Below are 24,049 nucleotides of genomic sequence, written 5' to 3'. Positions count from 1 at the left end.
CATAGTGCCTCTTGGAATGATCAAAAAATAAGTTAAAATACTGTTTGTGTTCTACAAAGTGTCTGTTAGTTCAGTCATCACATCTAGTTTAAACTTTTCTTATAGCTACAGAAGAATTTGTAACTGGGTGACTAACATAGTGACACGTGTAAATGAGTCATAATAGGCAGCTGTTTCACTTACTGATATGGACAGCAATGTCTTTCAGCTTGTAACTCTCCTTTAATGGTAAAATAGTCCTAATGAGGAGGACGGCTGGTGATTGGCCTGGCCTGAGCTAAAGTGCAGCCCACTCAAATGCAGCTTTCTACGTGGCTACAACCATCACCCATCACTCACTTATTTCCTGTCGTTGGCTTGCTTCTTTGTCAGGCTGCAGCCAGTAAGAGGCTGGTTCATGATCCTGCCCTAAGTGTGTAATCCGTGGGAGTCAGACTGCCAAACGCCTACTGCTTGCCACTGCATCACTGAGTCACGCGTAACAATTTTTAATGCTAGGTGACTGAATTGTACCAACAAAATGTTAATAAAAGTATTTTAATGTTAAGCACAGTAGGAAGTCTTTATATGGTGTCTAATTTTAACTGAATTTTTTTAGCTGGAGAAAATTAAGCCTTTAAAATATGGCATTCAAAACCACCTACATTACATTTTAAAAATACAGCAGATGTGCTAAAATTAGAGGGTGAAATACTACGTGTAAGTAGTTCATACTCATCCTTCTGCCATAAAATTGTGGACCATCTATGCTGGAGATTTTCACTATGCTTCCTGGTGAGGTGTGGCTCTGTGCTATCTCTATTGGTTTGAGAGCTACACCAACAGCAGGACAACCACTGATGTATTATCTTTTTTCTTTAAAAGGGGAGGGATTGTTATTCTTTTTGAATGGGAAATCATTTGGCTTTTGAAAGGCTGAATGTTATTTTTGATGTGTACCATGCAAAGCAACACAAACAAATCTGACTTTCATGCTGTGGAGTTTATGTAGTGTGTTTATAAATAGAGCTTCAAATTTGTAACAATTTTACAAGAGCAATGATGCTTTAAGTCCTTCCTGATGGCTTAGCGAGTTTAGTCAGCAATAAATGATCTACAGAGACTAGGTTCAATCGGAGGTTTCTACTGAATCACTGAGGTAGTGGTAGGAATGTTAGAATTGACTTCTGTGCTCTGGGTAAGGAGAGAAAAATTGTCCAGAGTTCCTGATTCTGATCACTTTTTATATGACCCTTTCTGAAGGTGTGTGCGCGGGTTTGTGATTGCGGGGATGATTTTGCCAATGGGGAGCTTTTGGAGGTGGAACTCCCACTTGTCGGGTTTCAGTCCCGCCTCCATCAACTTCTGGCCAACCCACGCTATCTTCCCTTGATTGACCTTGTTAAGCCCATCCAGCTGTGAAGCTGCCAAACAGTGACATTCTCTGTAGTCCCTCTTTCTTTTGCAGAAATGAGATGGTTGTTGCATTGGAGAATGCAACGGCCATCTGTCATTGCTACCACGGAGGTGCTAGACTCTCCGCATACCCACTGACTGAAGCCTGCAGGAAGAAACAAAGGTAAGTATGTAGGAACGGAGGTTCCTAACTAAATAATTCAGCTCAACTCGATGGATTAAAAGACTGGAATTTAATAACAACGAAGTTTGCTGGATGTTACAAGGAGGAAATCAAAACACGTTCGTTCAAGATGCCAGGTAGTCGAAGACTGCTGGAAAGTTCTCTAAGCTGACGTCATGACGTCCCCATGTTCTTCGCGCCACTGGCAGTCACGTGATCGGCGTCATGACATCACCACGCAGGATAAAGGCAAACACACACTGTAAAGGTAACAATCAGTTTAAAGGTGCAGTCCCCGGCTGCACTATAATACAATTAAGGGGATTATACTAAAGTACACTGAGTCTCTTGTGGCTCCTCCACAGGCGCCCCCCCAGCATCCCCGTTAATGGCCAGTGTCAAACGAACAGGGGGCTTGATGGTTCTCTCCGAGCGTCGATGACCCTCAGGCGGCGGAAGTGGAACGTCGGGAGAAAGCATGGAGCCTGGCTGTGGTTGTTGCGGCGTGTCAGGTGCGGCGAATGCAGTGTCTGACTGCGAAAACGACGGTGAGGCATCTGTAGGCAGTTCAACGGCTGGCTGCTGTAATGATGAATCGGCGTGCAACGGCGGTCGTCCTCGGCGAGGTGGCTGGGCAGGCACTATTGTTCCAGTGCAATCGAGGTGAGCGGCCTTCAGACGGTCGATGGAGACGGTGTCCGGTCTGCCACCTACGTCGACAGTGAAATATTTCTCACCGGCAGATATGACACGAAATGGGCCGGCGTATGGTGGTTTAAGTGGGTCTCTGTGCGCATCGTGCCTGATGAAGACATAATCGGCGGACATGAGGTCCGCAGGAACGTGAGGCCTCTGTAAGCCATGATGCGAGGTCGGAATGGGCAGGGAGTTCTTGGCCGCCTCGCGATGCTGGATAAGCTGCTGAGTTGCAGACCACGGTTCTGTATGCGGAGGCAGGAAGTCACCAGGGACCCTCAAGGTTTGCCCGTAAACCAACTCAGCTGATGAAGACTGAAGGTCTTCCTTGGGAGCCGTCCTTAGCCCCAGCATCACCCAAGGCAATCTGTCTACCCAGTTGGATCCGCGCAGGCTGGCCCGAAGGGATGCCTTAAGCGACCGATGGAACCTTTCGCACAGGCCATTCGCCTGCGGATGGTAGGCGGTGGTACGGCGTAGCTTGGTACCTAAGCCGTGTGCAACGGCGTTCCATAATTCAGAAGTGAATTGTGGACCTCGGTCCGATGATATGTCGGATGGGACGCCGAAGCGAGCCACCCACGACGACAGGAATGCCCTGGCAATATCAGCTGTAGTGGTAGCGACCAATGGAATCGCCTCTGGCCACCTGGTGGTGCGGTCCACTATTGTGAGGAGATGCGTGAAACCCCGTGAACCGGGGAGAGGACCCACTAGATCCACGTGCACGTGGTCAAACCGTCGCTCTGGCACTGGAAACTCAGCCAAAGGGGCTTTAACATGCCGGTTGACTTTCGCTTTTTGACAATCAATACAACTGTTTGTCCAATCTCGGACATCTAAGTGCATGCCCTTCCACACGAACTTGTGGGACATGAGACGTTGCGAAGCTCGCATCCCTGGGTGCGACAACCCGTGTATCGCCCGAAAGACTTTCTTGCGCCAGTCGACCGGCACTATGGGACAAGGCACTCCCATGGACGTGTCGCACAAAAGGGTGGTTCCTGCTGAGTAGAACTGAACGTCAGCGACTTGCCAACTGGAAGGCGTGGTCCGCTACGCTTGAACTTCGGGGTCAGCCAACTGCTCTTCTGCTAAGCCAGCGAAATCGACGCCCAGGTTAACTGCCAGGACTGGAACGCGGGAGAGGCAATCGGCCACGAGATTGTCCTAACCCGAGATGTGTCGTAGATCGGTGGTGAATTCCGAAATGAAGGTGAGGTGGCGCTGTTGCCGCGCTGACCAAGGTTCAGACGTTTTGGCCATGGCAAACGTGAGTGGTTTGTGGTCCACAAACGCGGTGAACGGGCGTCCTTCTAGCAGAAAGCGAAAATGTCGAATAGCCAAAAACAGGGCGAGCAACTCCCTATCGAACGTGCTGTACTTGCGTTCGTTCTTGCGTAGTTGGCGGCTGAGAAAGGCCAGCGGCTGCCAAGTCCCGTCTACCCACTGCTCCTGCACCGCTCCAAGGGCGTAGTCCGAAGCGTCCGTCGTGAGAGCGATGGTTGCACCTGGAATAGGGTGTGCCAGCATGGTTGCATCTGCCAGTGCTGCTTTGGTATCTAGGAAGGCCTGGTCCATCTGGGGAGTCCAGTTGATGAGGTCTTTGCCAGATTTCCCTTTCAGTGCTTCATACAGCGGTTGCATCAACTGCGCTGCCTTGGGGACAAAACGATGGTAAAAATTAACCATCCCCAGGAATTCCTGCAAGGACTTACAGCTTTTCCACGTCCCCTCGCTGTTAACAGCCTCGACCTTGGTGGCTAGTGGAACGGCGCCGTCTGATGTTATCCTGTGCCCCAGGAAATCGATGCTGGTGAGACCGAATTGGCATTTGGCCGGGTTGACAATGAGGCCATGTTGGCTTAACCGAGTGAAGAGCTGGCGTAGATGTAACAAGTGTTCCTTGGGGTTCTTGCTAGCGACGAGTATATCGTCCAGATATACGAAAAGGAAAGGCAAATCCCGTAAAACAGAGTCCATGAGCCGCTGGAAAGCCTGCGCTGCATTTTTTAACCCAAAAGGCATTCTGAGAAATTCGAAAAGGCCAAAAGGTGTGATGACCGCCATCTTGGGGGTGCACCGCAACCTGGTGATACCCGCGGACGAGATCCACCTTTGAAAATATTGAGTTTCCAGCCAAATGTGCTGAGAAATCCTGGATATGAGGTATGGGATACCTGTCCGGAGTCATGGCATCGTTTAGTCGTCTGTAGTCACCGCAAGGCCGCCACCCTCCACCTGGTTTGGGGACGATATGCAGTGGAGAGGACCAAGGACTGTCGGAGCGTCGGATGATCCCGAGGCGCTCCATTGTTTGGAATTCGGCTTTAGCCGCCACGAATTTGCTGAGTTCTAACCTGCGCGCCCGGGCATAAACCGGTGATCCATTCGTGGTGATATGGTGTGCCACACCATGTTTCGTGACTGCTGCCGAGAAGGTAGGCCGGGTGAGCTCTGGAAAATCGCTGAGTAGGCGTGTAAACCCGTCTTGAACTGGTACCGCACAGGTGACCGACCAGGACACGGCGGTGCTGCGGTGGCAGGGCACCACGTGGTAAGTGGACGCGTGAATAAGGCGGCAGTTTTTGACGTCGACTAGAAAACCATTTGCACAAAAGAAGTCGGCTCCTAGTATGGCCTGTGACACTGTGGCAGTGATAAATTGCCAGAGGAACTGCTGACCGCCGAAAGTAACGGTAACCGTCCGTTTCCCAAAAGTGCGAATCGCCACGCCATTGGCTGCCTCGAGTGCAGGGCCGCGGCCGCCGGATTGTAGATCCAGCCTGGAATCTGGCAAAATGCTGCACTGGGACCCAGTGTCGCAGAGGAATCGCCTCCCCGTTGTGGAATCCGTAACAAAGTAATTTCCCCGTTGAACCGACCACCATGGTAAATTGAACGTGCTTTTCAGGGCTTGTCGTCCTTTTCGAAGGGCGATGGCTTGCTGAAGGATTTTTTTTGGGGGGGAGAAACTGCAGGGAGGCTTGCAGCATCGAGCTTTGGCACCAAAACGGGCGTGGTACGTGCACCAGCCTGCTGGAGGAGGGCTGGGCTTCGCACGCGCAGGAGAGGGGCGCCTCGTGGCTGCACAGCACTGCTGTGAGACTGCAAAAATTTTGTCTGCCTCTGCCGCGAGCTTAACACAGTCGGTGATCTCAGAGCTGGCCAAGGCTGTCTGCACCGCGTCAGGTAGCTGGCAGAGGAAAAGTTCTCGGAATAAAAAACATTGGTCTTCCGAACCAAGTAGGGTGAGCATTTGGCTCATTAATTCCGAAGGCTTTGAGTCCCCGATGCCTGGCATGGCAATGAGCCTGCGTGCGCGCTCTGATTTGTTAAGGCCAAATATTTGCAGTAAACGAGCTTTGAGAGCTTCATACTTGCCCTCGTCTGGTGGACTGCTCAGTAGGCTGACGACCCTCGAGGCCGTGGCGCTGTCGAGAGCGGAGACCACGTAAAAATAACAGGTCGAATCCGCTACAATCTCCCGCAGGTGAAACTGTGCTTCCGTCTGTAGGAACCAAGCTTCTGGTTGCTGCTCCCAGAACTGAGGCAATTTGAGGGCGACGGCATTTGTGCTCATGTTAAATTCTCTTCAAAGTTTGTTCGACGAGATCGGGGTCACCAATGTAGGAACGGAGGATCCTAACTAAATAATTCAGCTCAACTCGATGGATTAAAAGACTGGAATTTAATAACAACGAAGTTTGCTGAATGTTACAAGGAGGAAATCAAAACCCGTTCGTTCAAGATGCCAGGTAGTCGAAGACTGCTGGAAAGCTCTCTAAGCTGACGTCATGACGTCCCCACGTTCTTTGCGCCACTGGCGGTCACGTGATCAGCGTCATGACGTCACCAGGCAGGATAAAGGCAAACACACACTGTAAAGGTAGCAATCAGTTTAAAGGTGCAGTCCCCGGCTGCACTATAATACAATTAAGGGGATTATACTAAAGTACACTGAGTCTCTTGTGGCTCCTCCACAAGTACACTTTTTCTAACACTTCCACTTACCTCGGATACTCACCTCTCCACACTTGCATCGAATACTTACCTTCATAGCACACTTTTGCACCCCCGAGCCCCGCAGACCCACTACTCGCCTCGGTGACCCTGGCGGGGTTTGGAGCCTTCAAGAAGCCCGCAAAATGATGATAAGCCTATTTTCTGCCTGTTAACTACCTGTTAACAGGTAGTTAATTGGCTTTAATCCCTTCCCGCCTCCAAGGTTGGGTGATTGGGCAGATGCAGTATAATGTGGATAAATACGAGGTTATCCACTTTGGTGGCAAAAACAGGAAGGCAGATTATTATCTGAATGGCAATAGATTGGGAGAAGGGGAAGTGCAATGAGACCTGGATGTCCTTGTGCACCAGTCGCTGAAGGTAAGCATGCAGGTGCAGCAGGCGATTAAGAAGGCAAATGGTATGTTGGCCTTCATAGCTAGAGGATTCGAGTACTAGACAGACTAGATGCAGGAAGGATGTTCCCGATGGCGGGGGAGTCCAGAACCAGGGGTCACAATCTAAAGATAAGGGGTAAGCCATTTAGGACAGAGATGAGGAGGAATTTCTTCACCCAGAGAGTGGTGAACCTGTGGAATTCTCCACCACAAAAGGCAGTTGAGGACAATTCATTAAATATAGTCAAGAAGGAGTTAGATATATTTCTTAAGGCTAAGGGGATCAAGGGATATGGGGAGAAAGCAGGGACGGGGTACTGAATTTGGATGATCAGCCATGATCTCATTAAATGGTGGAGCAGGCTCGAGGGGCCGAATGGCCTACTCCTGCTCCTATCTTCTATGTTTCTATGAGACGGGACTTGGCGCGGGACAGCTACCCGTTTCCTGGCAAGATGGCATGGGGGTGGGTTGGGCACCCGCCCCCAAATTTTGCCATTTTCCCGGCAGACCCGCCTCCCCAGAGCTGGCAAGATCGCACCCTCAATGCTTGTGTGCACTTGTGCTTAGTGGATGTCTGGTGAGGACAGGATCAGGCTTGGCTCTGATAGCTCATGGTAAAATAGCCAGCCACAACTTGCATTTGAGACTCTCACAATAATGGCCATAAGAGCAAAGGCCATCTGATGTACATGTAACTGTAGCTTTGCAAGATCAGTTTTGCTTTTTTTTATTCGTTCATGGGATGTGGACTGTCAAGGCCAGCATTTATTGCCCATTCCTAGTTGCCATTGAGAAGGTGGTGGTGGGCCGCCTTCTTGAACCGCAGCAGTCCGTGTGGTGAAGGTTGCGAGTTTGGGAGATGCTCGAGGAACTGCTTCAAGAGAGGAGGGAAGATGAGAAAATTGGTGAAAAATAGATGTATGTTGTTATTGTGCATATAAATAGATTCTTGGGATGTCCCGGTGTTCCAGCAATACCTCTGGACAAAAATAATTGTTTGGTCCACAGGTTGATAATCCTTGGCTTAGTAAATGTATAGTTGATAAGAAAGCCAACCTGGTGAGCTTTATATTATCATAATGTAGGACTGAAGAATAGAGATGCAGTCGGAAACCTCTTCAAAGAATTGTTCTTCTAGAACTTTCTTTCACATGGTTTGATGCTGAGCAAACTTCTATGTATTTGTTAATTGACCCTTTACATGTGACAGAATTGTAACTGGGTACCAAAAGCAGTTAAGCTAATAAGTGCGTCAATTGTCAATTAATGTACATTTGTGCACTTATTAATTCTAATTGCCCTGTATCATCCTTCATCACATTTTGAACACGTACACTTTCTGATGAAATGTACATTTTATGTGACATATAGTTAAATAATCTTTCAACAGTGATGTATTTTTGAGCATCTGCAAAGCTTTTAGCACCTTCAATTTAAAGTCTAATTTTACTATTTTGTGCATGCCACTGCACATATAGTGTGCATTGTCAGCTGCACACTAATATGGTCTAGTCAGTTTATTAAGTAAAGGAGGAATAATGGATGATGTAGGAAAATATCTGCAGATTTAACATTATTAGGAGTAAGTACATTGTGTTACACATGGGAAGTTAAGACCAAGTGTAATCAGGTAATATGGGTTAGAAGGTTGGGAATAATTGGGCCAAGGCACATGGCAGTAATTTATACCTCATTTTAATTTTTTTACAGTGAAAGTTGTTTCTTTCTAAAACATTCAGTCCTTACTTTTATTGAATACTTTGATGTTATATATTGGGCCTGAATTTGCAATCGGAGACTTCCCGCGGGCGGATGCCTTAAATTCATCAAAAAATCGACGAATTTACCTGGTGGTCTGGGAGATACGGAGGCTTCCGATCCTGGGCCTCTCCTGGTAGAAATGCGTAGAGGCCCACGTATCCCAGGGCGCATCTGGTTCACGAGCACCCCTGGGATCACGTGGGCTGGTTCAAGCAATGAAAGAAGGGAATCCTCATTCATACTTATGGGGAGTCCGTATGTACGGAACTGTCATAAGTATGAATGGGGATCACTTAAAAAATACACGAACACATGAAATTTAAAAAAAAAAAAAATTACATAAAAAATTAATTAAAATGGCATTTAATTAAATATATTTTAAACAATTTTTTAAATATGTTTTAACGGGGCTAATTATAAACTTACCTTATTGGACAGGGTATTTAATGTATAAGTGAGTAATTTTATTTTTCTATTTTTTAAAACTCTTATGCTGGTAAAAATTCCACGGCCTTTCAGCGGGCGGAGGTTGGGCAAATTAAATAAATTTAAAATGGAGATACAGTTTCCTAGCTGATAAGGGAATTAGGGGTTACGGGGAGCGGGCAGGGAAGTGGATGTGAGTCTAGGTTCGGATCAGCCATGATCCTATTAAATGGCGGAGCAGGCCCGAGGGGCCGTATGGCCTACTCCTGCTCCTACTTCTTATGTTAAATAGCACAACTCTCCACCTGCAGAGACTCTTTTCCTGGGGATGCGGAGGATCTGTCGAGAAGATTCTTGACAGATCGCAAGTGCCGGGTTTCAGCGCATGCGCTTCACATGCCTAAACCCGGAACCTGTGCGGCCCCTACAGGCGCGTGCGCACCTCGTACACACCCGTAGGGGACACAAAATACGGCCCATTATTTATATTAAAGAGTAAAACTTGCAGCAATCTGGGAAGCAGAGAAGTAGAGTTGGTTGGAGCAGAAGAGATTCTCTGCAGTATAGGCTGAGGACGTGGGACATGCAAAACTGAAGCATTATAGTGTCACTACTGGTGAGGGAGTGTAATTACATTGTGACAAGTTTACATAGGCAGTTTCCATTACAAATGGAAGGTGCTATATAAATGCAAGTTCTTTCTTTAGTGGAGTTTTCCATAGAACCAGACATAGAAGTTTTCAATGCATTATGCAATGAAATGTTGCTATCCACTTTGCAATTTTAATGTATACGATAGATAATGTACCCCTTAATCTGCTGAAATGCTCAGGAATTTGCACATCATTTATTCTGTACCAATTATTTTTCACAAAATCCCTTTTGAGGAGCATTGGTAGTAAATTTATGCTGTAACTGAGACTGGTAGTTGCAGTAAGGGTTCCAGTTAGGCAGTCAGGCTCCAACTGTAATTTTCTGTTTGCACAGAGCTCCCATCCCAGGTTGCCCAGGACATCCAATACAACCCCTCCTCCATTTCTGACTATTTTTGAAATTAGATTTGACCTAGCATTGTAGTTGTACTCTGTCCAGTGTCAGACTTGAGTTGTGAGAGAGTACCTCTTCTAAGGGTCTTCTGCTCCTCTCCATTGTCTGGTTGGGCCAGAGTTGTACTGCAACTTTAGCATTGCTGTAAAGTAGAAACCTATTCACAGTAATGCTAAAGTTGTAGTATAAATAATACATTCTGAGTTTCAAATAATGGTTTTAGCACCTTTTGAGTGTTGTAAAAGTGAATTATCCCACTTGCAATATCAAACCCGTATAGTGACAAAAATGTAGTATTTTTGTTCCTGGTTTATAGGTCTTCTCTATGTACTATGTTATGTAAATAAAAAACAATATGTTTTTTGTAAGAGGTTCACTCTTAAAATGGCTACCACTATTGCATGCTGGGAAGCTAGCTATGTTTCTCTGGCCATGCCTGAAGCTGGGGAGGCCACCTTACCCTTTTCCAGCTGTTAAGGTTTTGCCCACCCTTCAACTCCTCCAGATTCATGGCTCAGTCAATGGCCAGGTAGTGCATTATGCAGTGATGACAATAATTCTGGCTGATATAGAAGGGTGCTGTAACATTTGCATATTGAATTATCATTGGCCCACAGGCATCTGTAAGGAATACCTATTATATTCACATGTGATCACATGCTGAGTTGTCATTGGCCTGCAGGCATCTGTAAGGACTGCTATTGTTTTGAAGACCCAGGCTAGGGGTCCTAACACCATCTTGTCCCCATGGTGCTGTATGAGTCAGATCACAGACCTATTGCTTATTAAAAGAGTTAAACTGTAATACTCCGTTGTCCTGCAAGTTATTATTTTTGTACAAGTGTGCAAAACAAGACATGGTGTCAGAACAGAGATTGAAAATGGACATCGTTGGAGCGCCCTTCCCTTGAATGAATTGGGGATCTTTGAACTTACCTGTAGAATGGCGCAAGTTCAAGCAACACGTGGAGTTAATGTTCTCGGATCCGTTGAAAAGCAAAGGGGAGGAAGAAAGATGCAGCTACCTACTGCTGTGGATCGGAGAAACAGGGAGAGACATTTTTAACACATGGTCTCTCACCACGGATGAAGCAAAGGTACTGAAAAGTTATTTTGACCATTTTGAATCCTATGTGATGCCCAAGACAAATACGATATTCGCTAGGTACAAGTTTCAGGAGAAAGTACAAGGAGCTAGTGAGTCATTTGAACAGTTCGTGACTGAGTTAAAACTGCTGGTAAAAGACTGTGAATATGCAGGTAAAGATGAGATGGTCGGAGACCACATCGTGTTTGGAATACATTCAGCTAAAGTGAGAGAAACTTTTTTGAATGTTGGGTCCGGGCTAATGCTGGACAAAGCTATGGACATAGCTAGATCACACTAGATAGCCCAAGCACAGTTGAAAACCATAACCGGTGCCACGAGCAGCTCACGTGAACAGACAGTGCACGCAGTTAATAGACACACACCAAAGAACACTGCCCAGAGAGCGTGTTTCAGAACAGAAAGAACAGAGAGTTCTAAAAATGAGCGACACAGACATAAAACGCTTCAAAAACTGTGGATATTGTGGAAACAAGATGCATGGAGAGAAGGAGCACTGCCCTGCCTAAGGAAGGCAATGTGGTAAACGGAACCACTTTGCTAAAGTTTGCAGGACAGTTTTTGGAATGCAGTGCACACAGTGAGTTACAGCCAAATGCCAGATAGAGAGCCAAATGCAGAGGAACTGTTTATTGATTCTGTGTCAAAGAAAAAACAGATTTCAGAGACTGAGCAAGCCTTTGCCGATATTGAGATAGGAAAACAGGGCACAGAGCTTAGGTTTAAACTAGACACTGGAGCTCAGGTTAATGTAATTCCTCTGAGTGAGTATCACAGCTTGAAAGATGAGTGTGAGCTACAGCCCACCTCACGCAGACTGACCAGCTATGGGGGTGAGCAGCTCATTGTAAAAGGCACATGCGTGATGAAATGCAAGTACAAAGAAAGCGACATGATGTTGGACTTTTACATTGTTGACACTCGAGCACCTCCAGTACTAAGTCTAAAGACATGTTTAGACATGGACCTCGTCAAGCTAGTGCTATCATTGACAGCAACAGTTGACAAGCAGACAGTCATGGAGGAGTTTGCTGACGTTTTCAAAGGAATCGGACTATTCCCAGGTGAATGCACTATTCACCTTGACCCAGCAGCAACCCCTGTGGTTTGCCCACCGAGAAGGATACCCCTTGCTCTACGTAGTCGCCTGAAGGAGGAGCTGCAGAGCATGGAGAATACAGAAATCATCGTCCGGGAAACAGAACCGACAGAGTGGGTCAACGCGTTAGCAGTGGTTGAGAAACCACGTACAGGAAAGCTCAGAGTCTGTCTCAACCCCAGAGATTTGAACAAGGCTATCAAATGCCCTCACTGCCCTCTACCAACGCTAGATGACATCACACCCAAGCTAGTGGGAGCACGTTACTTCAGTGTAATGGACGCATGATCAGGATACTGGACTATCAAGCTCACGGAAGAGTCATCAAAGCTAACAACGTTCAACACACCATTTGGACACTACCGATTTCTGCGTTTACCATTTGGTCTTATCTCCGCTCCGGATGAATTCCAGTGGAAGATCGACAAAACCTATGAAGGCCTCGACGGAGTAGTCGCAATCGTAGACGACATCCTCATCTATGGCAGGAATAGAGAGGAACATGACAGGAACCTCCGTGCGATGCTACAAAGATCACGGGAGAAAGGTATCCGGCTCAACCCCGAGAAAAGCATAATCAGATCCACCGAGATCAGTTATTTCGGACATCGCCTCTCAACTGATGGCATTAAGCCGGATCCAGAGAAAATCTCCGCCATCAAGAAGATGAAGCCGCCGAAGAACCGCGCAGAGCTAGAGACAGTACTAGGCATGGTTAACTACTTAGCCAAGTTTGCCCCGAGCCCCTCCAAAATCAACGCACCCATGTGTCAGTTGCTCAAACAATCCAATGAGTTCCTGTGGGACAAACAACATGACGCAGCATTTCAGAAAATGAAAGACCGAATCACCAGAGAACCAGGACCAGTTCTTGCCTACTTCGACCCCAACAAAGAGCTCAGACCACAAGTGGACGCGTCAAAGTACGGACTAGGCGCAGTATTACTGCAAGAAGGAAAGCCCATCGGCTACGCTTCCAGATCTCTCCCTCACAGTGAAATCAACTATGCTCAAGTCGAGAGAGCTATATGCAATTCTGTTTGGATGTAAGCGTTTCCACCAGTACGTCTATGGCCGACAAGTCATTGTGGAATTTGACCACAAGCCCCTCGAGTCAATCATGAGGAAACCACTAGCCGCAGCCCCACCAAGGCTACAGAGAATGATCCTTCAGCTACAGAAGTACGACTTCACAATCATTCACCGTCCAGGCAAAGACATTCTGGAGAGCGTGTCTGTGACAGGAAAGTCTCTTCGCTACCAGGACAGCAGCCTCAGTGAAGGCATGGATGTGCAGGTACACATGGTGCACAACAGCTTACCTGTGAGTGACTCAAAACTGAAGGAGATCCGAGCAGGAACAGAGAAAGATGCACAACTCGCACTGCTGAGCAAAGTCATACATGAAGGATGGCCTGAGGAAAGGAGGAAATGCCCTCAGAGCATATCTGAATTCTGGAACCACAGAGACGAACTGTCACAAATCAACGGAATCGTCTTCAAAGGGGAGAAAATCATCATTCCTACCAGTCTCAGAGAAGAGATGTTGACAAAAATTCATGCTGGACATATGGGCATGGAAAAATGCAAACAAAGAGCACGTGACATTATGTTTTGGCCTGGAATGTGCAAACACATTGAGGACATTGTCGGAAAATGTTCCATTTGTCTAGAACGCCGCCCATCAAATGTCAAAGAGCCCATGATACCTCACCGTATCCCAGACAGGCCCTGGCAGGTCGCGGCAACGGATCTGTTCACATGGAACAACAAGGACTACATAGTGACTGTTGATTACTACAGCAGATTTTTTGAACTGGATAAGCTTCACAGCACCACATCTGCAGCTGTGATCCACAAGCTAAAGGCAGCCTTCGCCAGGCATGGCATGGTAGAGACTTTAGTCTCAGACAATGGCCCCCAATACAAATCAAAAGAGTTCGAGTCATTTGCCAAGGCATGGGATTTCACACATGTCACATCAAGCCCACATTACCCTCAAAGTAATGGCCTTGCTGAAAAAACTGTCCAGATTGCAAAAACACTCATGGACAAAGCCAAAGCGGACAAAAGAGACCCCTACATCAGTCTCCTTGAGTACCGCAACACTCCGGTTGACAACTTCAAGTCACCAGCACAGCTGTTGATGAGCCACAGACTTCGCTCAATCCTTCCAAGCACCAACCAGCAGCTGCAGCCAGAGGTCGTCAGCTGCAAGCAAGTGCATGCAAAACGTGTACAGAGACAGCAACACCAAAAGAGATACTATGACAGGTCAGCTAGATTACTGCCGCCGCTGCACAATGGAGAATCCGTCAGAATCCAGGAGCATGACTACTGGAAGCCAGCAGTCGTCATCCAGCCAGCTGACACTGAGCGATCGTATCACGTCCACACCCCAGAAGGACAGGTGTACCGCTGCAATCACAGGCACCTCCTGAACACCACCATCATTCCGACGAGTGGATCAGTTCAACAGAGTGTGATGAACAGAGCAATACACAAAACACATCATACTTACCTGAACCTAAACCTGAACCTGAATTGTTGACCGATTCGGGAGCATGCTCAGTTCCATACCACACAAGGTCGGGATGAGAGGTCAAGCCTAGAGTTATCCTTGACTTGTGAACTGTCAAAGGGTGTAGGCGGATCGCTGCCCTAAAAAAAAAACTGTACATCGTTATTGAAACATTGAGATGTTTTCAGTGCTAGTTAAATGCTGAGTTTACTTATATGTTTATGCTACCGAGAACATTATGTAGAAGAAAGGTTTAAAAGTAATGCATAACATTTTTCTTTTAAAAGAAAGGGGATGTAACATTTGCATATTGAATTATCATTGGCCCGCAGGCATCTGTAAGGAATACCTATTATATTCACATGTGATCACATGCTGAGTTGTCATTGGCCTGCAGGCACCTGTAAGGACTGCTATTGTTTTGAAGACCCAGGCTAGGGGTCCTAACGTCATCTTGTCCCCATGGTGCTGTATGAGTCAGATCACAGACCTATTGCTTATTAAAAGAGTTAAACTGTAATACTCCGTTGTCCTGCAAGTTATTATTTTTGTACAAGGTGTGCAAAACAAGACAGGTGCCTCCAGAATTGTCGAGGCATTCAAAGTGCTGTTTGATCAAACCTATCCTTTGCTCTATGATAGATCCGATGAGGGCAGGGGCATTGTCATACTTGTTCTGGGGGGGTGTTTGCGGATGGTGAATGGGTGAAATCCACTCTGCAGTCCTGAGAGTCATACATTGCTGTACAGAATAGGACCCCAAGGGGTGACACCAGGGATTTAAGGCACTTCAACTATTAACAGTGTGAGGCACAGTGCGGATGATTGTTAGACCAGCGAAGGGTCAAGGGCCTAATCAGGAAGACCAAGTCTGATTGTGAGATGTGAAACTGTCTGTTGTGAATTTACCCCTGATGCAAGGAATGTGGCACTATTTATATGCCCAGTCTCAATGAACAAGCAGTTCACTGAATCTTATGTGATATAGCTTCTAGATTGTTGTAAAAACCCAACTGGTCCACTAATGCCCTTCAGGAACTAGGAGCCTGCCCAATCTGTCCTATACGTAACACCAGTCCCACAGTATGGCTGCGATTTTGCCAGCGGAGGCGGGATCGCGGCGGGAGAGGTGGGTGGCGAGTCCCGGTCCTGCTCCCGGCTCCAGCCTGCGCTCTCCAAGTGATTTTACGTAGATTGGGCTTGTTAATCCCGCCCTGCGCATTTCCCCGCCAATTAAAAGGAAGCGGGTCTGATTACTTCATTTGATGACGCATCATCAGCCGGTTTCCTTAAAGGGGCCATGTCCACATTCATTTTGACAGTTGTTCTGTCAGTGTTCTGCAGCATTGAGGTGCTGCAAACACTGACGAGCACTGCACAAAGGTGTATGGCTGCACCCAGGCTCTCGCATGACTCCCTCCATATGCTTATGGAGGGAGTCACAGCACACAGGGAAGTTCTCTTCCCTTCCCATGGGCGGAAGAGACCTCCCCAGGACACCAACGCAGCTTGGTTGCACATGGCACAGGAGGGCTAAACCAGGGATGTCGTCAGGAGGACCAGGCTGCAGTGATGCAAGTCTTTCAATGATCGGAGCAGATCATGAAACATTACTACCAAGCCACACTCAACCTCATCCCGTTGTGCCACTCATCACATCCCCATCATTCTGCCTTCCCTACCCTACTCCTGCACATCTTTACTCACACCAACTTACCTTGCACCTCCACCCATCCCCCTCTCTCTACATTATCACTTCCCCATCTCACTAGCCCACCCTCACCCTCATCCTACTGCAAGCATACCAACGAAGAACACACAAGGGTAGGTACTTGAGTGGTTTAGCCAATGTTCGTGAAGTTTCTATTAATGTGTTGTCAAACATTGAAATCTATATTTTCAACACTTTACCTTATTGGACAGATCTGTGCTAACCTTTAGAAGTGCCTTAGTGAGTTCCAGTGAATGTTGAGACATAACTTTCCCCCCTCCCCCCCCCCCCCCCCCCCAATTGTGATGAGTGTGAAAGGAATGGCTTAGACATTATAGGGATGCTTTGTGGTGCTGGTGTGGGGTAGTGCCAACCTGGCGCATCATGTGGCAGCCAGGGTGTACAGCATCAAGTGAAGTAAATCTGGCCTCCCGGGCAGCAATGTGCTCGGGTGCTGATGCCCTGTGTCCTGTGCAACATCAGGTGATTGCAGAGAAGGTTGGTGATGTTGTTGGTGTTGGGGCTGATCATGGAGGGATTCAATGGACAAGATGAGATTTTTTTTTTTTTTTTTTTTTTTTTTTTTTTTTTTTTTTTTTAAGGGCACCAATGTTGCTGGAATAGATGGCAGCTAAAGTTGAGATGACAGAAGCAATCTGTCAATAGTGAGAGAGCTTGCTCCAAGGAGGTGACAGTGGATAGAGAGTTTACTCCAAACACTTCCAAACTGCATAAATCTCAAAAGTGTCTTCCAAGTCCTGAAGGCTCAAGCTTCTGACATTGGAGAGTGACCAGCTGTGAAATGGTAGCTTTCATACCACTTTTGCAGCTGTTACCTATTACCTATTTACAGCAATGGGGAGACATAGAGAACCTGACCTACTTACCTGACGTGATCTCCGAACGACAGGAACCTCGTAAAAAAAGTGGTAACATAGAAATAGGCTGGCAAAATTGTAGTTAACAAGCATTTCTCTATCTTAAATGCCTCCCCCGCCACTTGGTGTCGGGTCTGTTTTGAAATCACAGACCCGACACTTTGGAAACTTACATGGAGGCGGGTTCAGAGCGGGCCCCCAACCCATTGTCAATCATTTCGATTTTGATAACGGACCCGCCTCCAAACCTGCACTGTGAGCACCGGCAAAATTCAGCCCTATATGATTGATCCTTGATGCCTTCTGAAGTGGCCTAGAAACCTGCTTGGTTGTAAACAATCTGTATGTAGACAATGTTGGAGCCATGGTAAAGGTGCATTGTAGATTCACTAAGATGGTACCAGGGATGGGAGGATATAGGTTTAATAGACATGCAAAAACTAGGGCTGTATTCAGTGGAGTAAAAAAGGTTGAGGGGGAATGTAAAGAAGTTTTCCAAATCATTAAAAGGGATTAAGATGGTAATAAGTAAATCAGTACTACAGGACATAAATTATAATTATAGCAACATAAAGAGGGAGCTTAGAAGATTTTTTTACAACATAAGAATTATTAGAATATGGATTACAGAAGTGACTCAGCTTCAAAAGTCAATCATTATATTTAAGAGAGAAATTGATAAACTCTTGAAGAAAACAATTAAAAAGCCGGGAGAAAGAACAGGAAAACAAGAGTAGATAACTGCAATGTGGGACAAGCAAAGCCATGCTGGGCAAACCAACTGCCACCTTTGCTGAAATGTTTGATTCTATACCAGGAAGGCCCAAAGTTCAATTCTTGGTCTGCCATGCATTTGCTTATCTCAGTTTGTGTGGTAATAGGGGATTACATTTGGTTTCATTGCCCATGAATGGAGGGAGAGCGAGAGAGAGCGAGACGGAGTGGGGGATTGGAGAAGACCAGGATTCCCGCTCCTGATTGTTGTTCAGTGATGTCTGATGCAATGTGCACCTGTGTGAACTTTGTGAAGACGGAATCAGGCCTATGGTTGAATAGCTTGCTGACACTCAATATCTATTGAACTGCGGAGACCAATACAGTGGAGTTTGAGCCAGTTTTCACCTGGCATTCACACACCTGCACATCCAGCAAGGGTCGCTGGATAGCAATTGTGAGGAAGGAGCGCTGCCTTTTTTTAACTCTTCCAATTCCAGGGATACTGAGGCCAACTGTGACATCTCCATTGCTGCCCTAGCACAGGTTGTCTAACTCAACAGAGATCTGGAATCAAACCCAGACCCTTACTGGTTTGTATGATTCCAGTGCTGTCCAATGTATTGTATTCACTCTGTAAGAGAGCACTGGTATAGTAACTCTTCATATAAGTGGAACCCTTGTTATTAATGCAATAGCAGACACATTTTTCATAAATGTAATATACTATTTCCATGGTTAAGAACTTATAGTGAAATATATTGTCTTTATGTATTCTAGTAAATGTAAACATTGGCCGTGAAATTGCCGTCTGAGGCGTACCTCTGGAGTACGCCTCCGACCCGCGAAACATTTCCAAACTTACCTCCAGGCTATTCGGGAGAATTCAGGTCTTGGGCCTCCAGGTGTACACCTGCGTAAAGGCTTGTGGATCCCAGGGACGCAGGCGGTTTGGAAGAATCCCTGGGATCATGTGGGCCCGGTCCTCCAATCACAAAGGAGGATTCCATTGCAGCCATTTCCAAACGGAATCCCTAAAGACATGCAATGGAATCCCCAATTAATTAAACAATTTACACAATTCTAATAAATATAAATGTTCTGATTTTCAAATTTACAGTCCCTTCATTACACCAAATACAATAAAAATTTAATTTTTTGAAAAATAATTTTAAACATTTTAATCCGGGCCAATATTTGCATAAACAAATTTTAAGTGTTTGAGTGTCATTTTTTATTTTTAAATGTTTGATTTAAGATTTATAATAACCCTACCTGCTTTTACCAGCCGTAAGAGTTTCGTGGGCAATTGCTGGGCAGTTGTTAGGCAAATAGCCCAACTCTCTGCCAGCGATACTGATTTTACTTTTGGTTTGGTAGATCGGTCAAGGCATACCTTGACAGATCGCAAATTCCGCGTTTTCACACATGCGCAAGTGCATGCGGAAACCCGGAAGTTACGGGGCCTTTCAGAAGAATTACGACGGCGTATGCTGAGCATACACCCTTGAAGACACCGTAATTTCAGGGCCAATACCTATGTTAAAAAATATATATAATTGAAATGTATTATTAAGAGAATTATTTTAAATTGGGTAGTTAGTTTCTAAATGTATATTTGATAGTGGGGGTAGTTTTCAACTTTGCCGCTAAAGAGGTAACTGGAAATCAATGGACCGCTTTACAATGGCCGGTGATCCACTCCATCAGGTCACCACCCCAGGTGGTGAAGTTAAAGATCCCCTCCCCCCGTCCATACTAATTGCATTAAAATGTTTTCAGCAGTGTGAATTTAATCATAATTTCTTTAAAAATAAATTTATGGAAATGGAAAGGTACCCATGGATTGGTGGGTAGCTAATGTTACCCCACTATTCAAAAAAGGTGGTAGAGAAAAAGCGGGGAATTATAGACCGGTAAGCTTGACATCGGTAGTGGGGAAAATGCTAGAGTCCATTATAAAAGATGTAATAGCAGAGCACTTGGAAAGCAGTGACTGGATCGGACAAAGTCAACATGGATTTACAAAAGGTAAATCATGCTTGACTAATCTACTGGAATTTTTTGAGGATGTAACTGGTAAAATAGATAAGGGAGAACAAGTGGATGTGGTGTATTTGGACTTTCAGAAGGCTTTCGATAAGGTCCCGCATAAGAGATTAGCGTGCAAAATTAAGGCACATGGGATTGGGGGCAAGGTATTGACTTGGATAGAGAACTGGTTGGTGGACAGAAAGCAAAGAGTTGGAATAAACGGGTCGTTTTCCGAGTGGCAGGCAGTGACTAGTGGGGTACCGCAAGGATCGGTCCTAGGACCCCAGCTGTTCACAATATATATTAATGATCTGGACGAGGGAATTGGATGTAATATCTCACCAAATTTGCAGACGACACAAAGCTGGGGGGGAGGGTATGCTGTGAGGAGGATGTCGTGAAACTCCAGCATGATTTGGACAGGTTGGGTGATTGGGCAGAAACATGGCAAATGCCATATAATGTGAATAAATGTGAGGTTATCCACTTTGGTGGCAAAAATAGGAAGGCAGATTATTATTTGAATGGTAATAGATTGGGAGAAGGGGAAGTGCAAAGAGACCTGGGTGCTCTTGTACACCAGTCGCTGAAGGTAAGCATGCAGGTGCAGCAGGCGGTTAAGAAGGCAAATGGTATGTTGGCCTTCGTAGCAAGAGGGTTCGAGTGCAAGAACAAGGATGTCTTGCTGCAGTTGTACAGGGCCTTGGTGAGACCACACCTTGAGTAATGTGTGCAGTTTTGGTCACCTTACCCGAGGAAGGACGTTCTTGCCATGGAAGGAGTGCAGCGAAGATTCACCAGGCTGATACCTGGGATGGCAGGAATGACGTATGAGGAGAGATTGTGTCGATTGGGCTTATACTCACTGGAGTTTAGAAGATTGAGAGGGGACCTCATCGAAACCTATAAAATTCTGTCAGGCCTGGACAGACTAGATGCAGGAAGGATGTTTCTGATGGCCGGGGAGTCCAGAACCAGGGGTCATAGTCTAAGGATAAGGGGTAAGCCATTTAGGACTGAAATGAGGAGGAATTTCTTCACCCAGAGAGTGGTGAACCTGTGGAATTCTCTGCCACAGAGGGCGGTGGAGGCCAGTTCATTAAGTATATTCAAGAAAGAGTTGGATATATTTCTTGAGGCTAAAGGGATCAAGGGATATGGGGAGAAGGCAGGGACCGGGTACTGAATTTGGATGATCAGCCATGATCTCATTGAATGGCGGAGCAGGCTCGAAGGGCCGAATAGCCTACTCCTGCTCCTATCTTCTATGTATCTATTACCTGTTCAAAAATCTTCCATGTGGCCATCAAAAATATTGACTAGTTTCTAGGTAGTGCATGTGTCTTTTAAAATTATTTAGAAGGATAGTTTCATCAGGATGTCTCTATATAGTTATAAAGAAATGTGTCAACACACTTTTGTTCTATCCATTTTTCTGTGTATTGTTTTAAATATATATGTTTGCATAAGCTGCAAGTGTTGATTTTAAGTGAGGGTACTGGCTTGAAAGGGTTACTGAGACTGACTGACTAATTATGCATGCATCAATTCATTTTTCAGCTAATATATATAGTTGATGTGGAATCATTCCTCTGGAATCATTTGTACTTCTGACTCTATGCATGTTGATTCAGCTCACTTCTTTGGTTTGAATAGCTGACTTTAATGAAACAAGATATATTACTGAAACAGACAGCAAAATACAAAAGAGCGTTTACCTTAATTCTTTGTAATTCTCTGATTTAAAAAAAATATATATATATAGGATTCGATATGGTGAGACTCTGGTTTTTAAAGTCCTCCATGCTTACTACTAAAATAGAAACCTCCTAAATGGGAGGCAGTTGTGAAATAAGTTTTTAAATGTCCTGTAGCTTTGTCTCAGGCGCTTTTATTTCAGTAATGTTTTTACACTATCCAAGTGGATTGCAGTGTATAATGCTTCAACAAACTGCTGTTAGCGGACATGGTAGAGACACAGTCAGCATTTCTGGAATAGCACAGTTGGGGTCCTGTGTGCTAGTTGGGCAGTTCTCTGACTGTTCACCGAGCTGGAGATGGACACTACTGCAAGCCACAAAGCTCCACCCACTTTTCAAGCCCCACTCCTTTCCACGGCAGCTTAGTGTTCTGCGTCATTGTGCTTGTGCAGTTGCTGTTTGTCAGCTGTCTGAAAAAAAGCAAGACAGCTGCATGGCAGTTTGTGCAAGTGAGAATTCTAGCTTGCATACAAAAACTGGTCTAAAAACCAACCGAGGACTAATTCATTTTCATTCGAAATGTTCAAAATGTACTGTCACACTAACTCCAGAGATTTGGAAATAAAAATTGTGGCACTTTGGAACAAGGTAAGCTTTTATTGTGTAGCAGTTACACTAATTATCACAAAAATATCTGTTTCTTTGTTATATTGATACTTTATTTGCAATAACAGCATGGGGAGACCTAAAAAGAGAGAGTAGTGTAAGCAAGGGTTAGTGCAAATTCTGTTTTGGCTTTAAAAAGGTTCAGTCAGACAGACCTCTTTGTTTACTGTACACCCTATGTATGTGAAGGCATACAGTAATCTGAGTAGGAATTGTCCTGCCTGGATATTACAAAAGGATTGATAAATACGAGAAGCAGGGGTAGTGCTTTAGTAGGAAGCAGCTGTATTGATTTGAGCACTATGATTTTAGTATAAATGTACATAAAGGCAAGAAAGAGTAACCTCTAGGTATCAGTGATAAACAAAGATCAAGTAGTTTAAATTATCTAACAAGTGTTTGCCCTGAATTCTACATATCGGGCCAGATTATTTGTACAGTTATTATCCTGTGAAGTTGGGAGTTACTGAATCTTGTTTTGTGATTCATTTGGGAAATGCTGTGAAAGTGTTGTGAGGCTGTGTTCAGAAAGTCCATTACCCACTCTTGTGTAAGTGCTTTGTTGAAGTTCCAACATCTGTAACACATATAATTAAATGGGTTTTTGAGATCCCGCCTAAATTGTTCAGCAAAATTATCAAATACTTAAGTTTTGAGATGGTAGTAAGCAACGTAGCTTCAACACTGAAGTGGTGAAAATGTGTACAATTAAATAAACTAGAGGGATTTGGAAAAACTCTCATCTTGCTGTCTGGGTTCACTTTTCCCAGGTTTCTAATACAGTAGTTGTATGTTACTATCGTATATTAATGGGTCTGCAGTCACATTCATCAACTTTTTGTGATTTGACTGGTGGGATGATGAGCACAGGGGATTTGCAGAGAACCTAAGTATGCGCTTCCCCAAAAGATGCATCCTTTTTAAGACTACTTTATCTATTGGTCTGAAAACTGAATTAAATCGTGCAAATCCATGCTTTATACCATTTTCGTTCAACATAGTTGTCTGTTATCACTGGAGATAAGGCAGTGCAACTTACCTAGAACTTGTGATTAAAACTTTAACACGTGTCATCCTGCCGACAAAACATATCAAGATGTGTGTCATATCATTTTTGCTTTACTGATTGTCGGAGAACTCTGTAGTAGTCATTTTTCAGTTTTAAATCTACAGATCTGCCAGATAGTATATGAATTAAATTAAAAAACATTAAAAGTTTTTTTTTCTGTTACAGAAGAGATGCTTATAAACCTTGCATTAAAAAATCTTCAGTAAAAAGTGAATCCTTCCTAATCTAAAAAAGTTGGGTATGGTTACTGCATGGCAAGAAGAATCATATGCTGAACAGTTTAAAATATGCTGAAAATGCCTACTTTAAGGTGGGGAAAGGATACAAATTTCCTCTGTGATATAACAATCAATGGACAAATTGGCAAAACAAAAATCAGCCTTAAAACTTTCAGATTTTGTTTCAGTCTCAAAATAGCTGGAAAAATCTTAAATTGCCTATATGGTACCTTATATTTTAATTTGAAAGCTTATATTTAAAATGCTGTATTAACTGGGTGCCAGACTAACGGCTGACTATCAATCACACTCAAATTTTCTTTTAATTTCACTCAATCACAAAAAAATTATTATTTTTATTTATATATATATATATTTTGCGCTGCAGTGCAATTCGGCCAAAATTGGCCAAACCAGCACAAAAGATCGAGAATTTC

General features: G+C 44.9%; 1 protein-coding gene across 2 annotated transcripts in view; it reads left to right on the top strand.

Moving 5' to 3' along the window:
* LOC147109309 (SERTA domain-containing protein 2-like) overlaps positions 1-24,049 on the top strand; it is a 90,575-nt gene that overhangs the window by 54,528 nt on the left and 11,998 nt on the right. The window contains exon 1 of one of the 2 annotated variants that reach the window (XM_086003130.1): positions 21,258-22,307. The exons of the other annotated variant lie outside the window; for it this stretch is intronic. The gene's annotated coding sequence lies outside the window, so the exon portion shown is untranslated. Of the gene's footprint in view, positions 1-21,257; positions 22,308-24,049 lie in introns of those variants that run through there. 2 annotated transcript variants of the gene reach the window in all.

This window comes from Somniosus microcephalus, chromosome 12 (assembly GCF_052327205.1).
Source record: "Somniosus microcephalus isolate GS21.2 chromosome 12, FLI_Smic_1.0, whole genome shotgun sequence".
In the NCBI taxonomy this organism is placed as follows: domain Eukaryota; kingdom Metazoa; phylum Chordata; class Chondrichthyes; order Squaliformes; family Somniosidae; genus Somniosus; species Somniosus microcephalus.
Note: the sequence above shows the minus strand (reverse complement) of the source record. Positions and strands in the feature narration are given on the sequence as shown.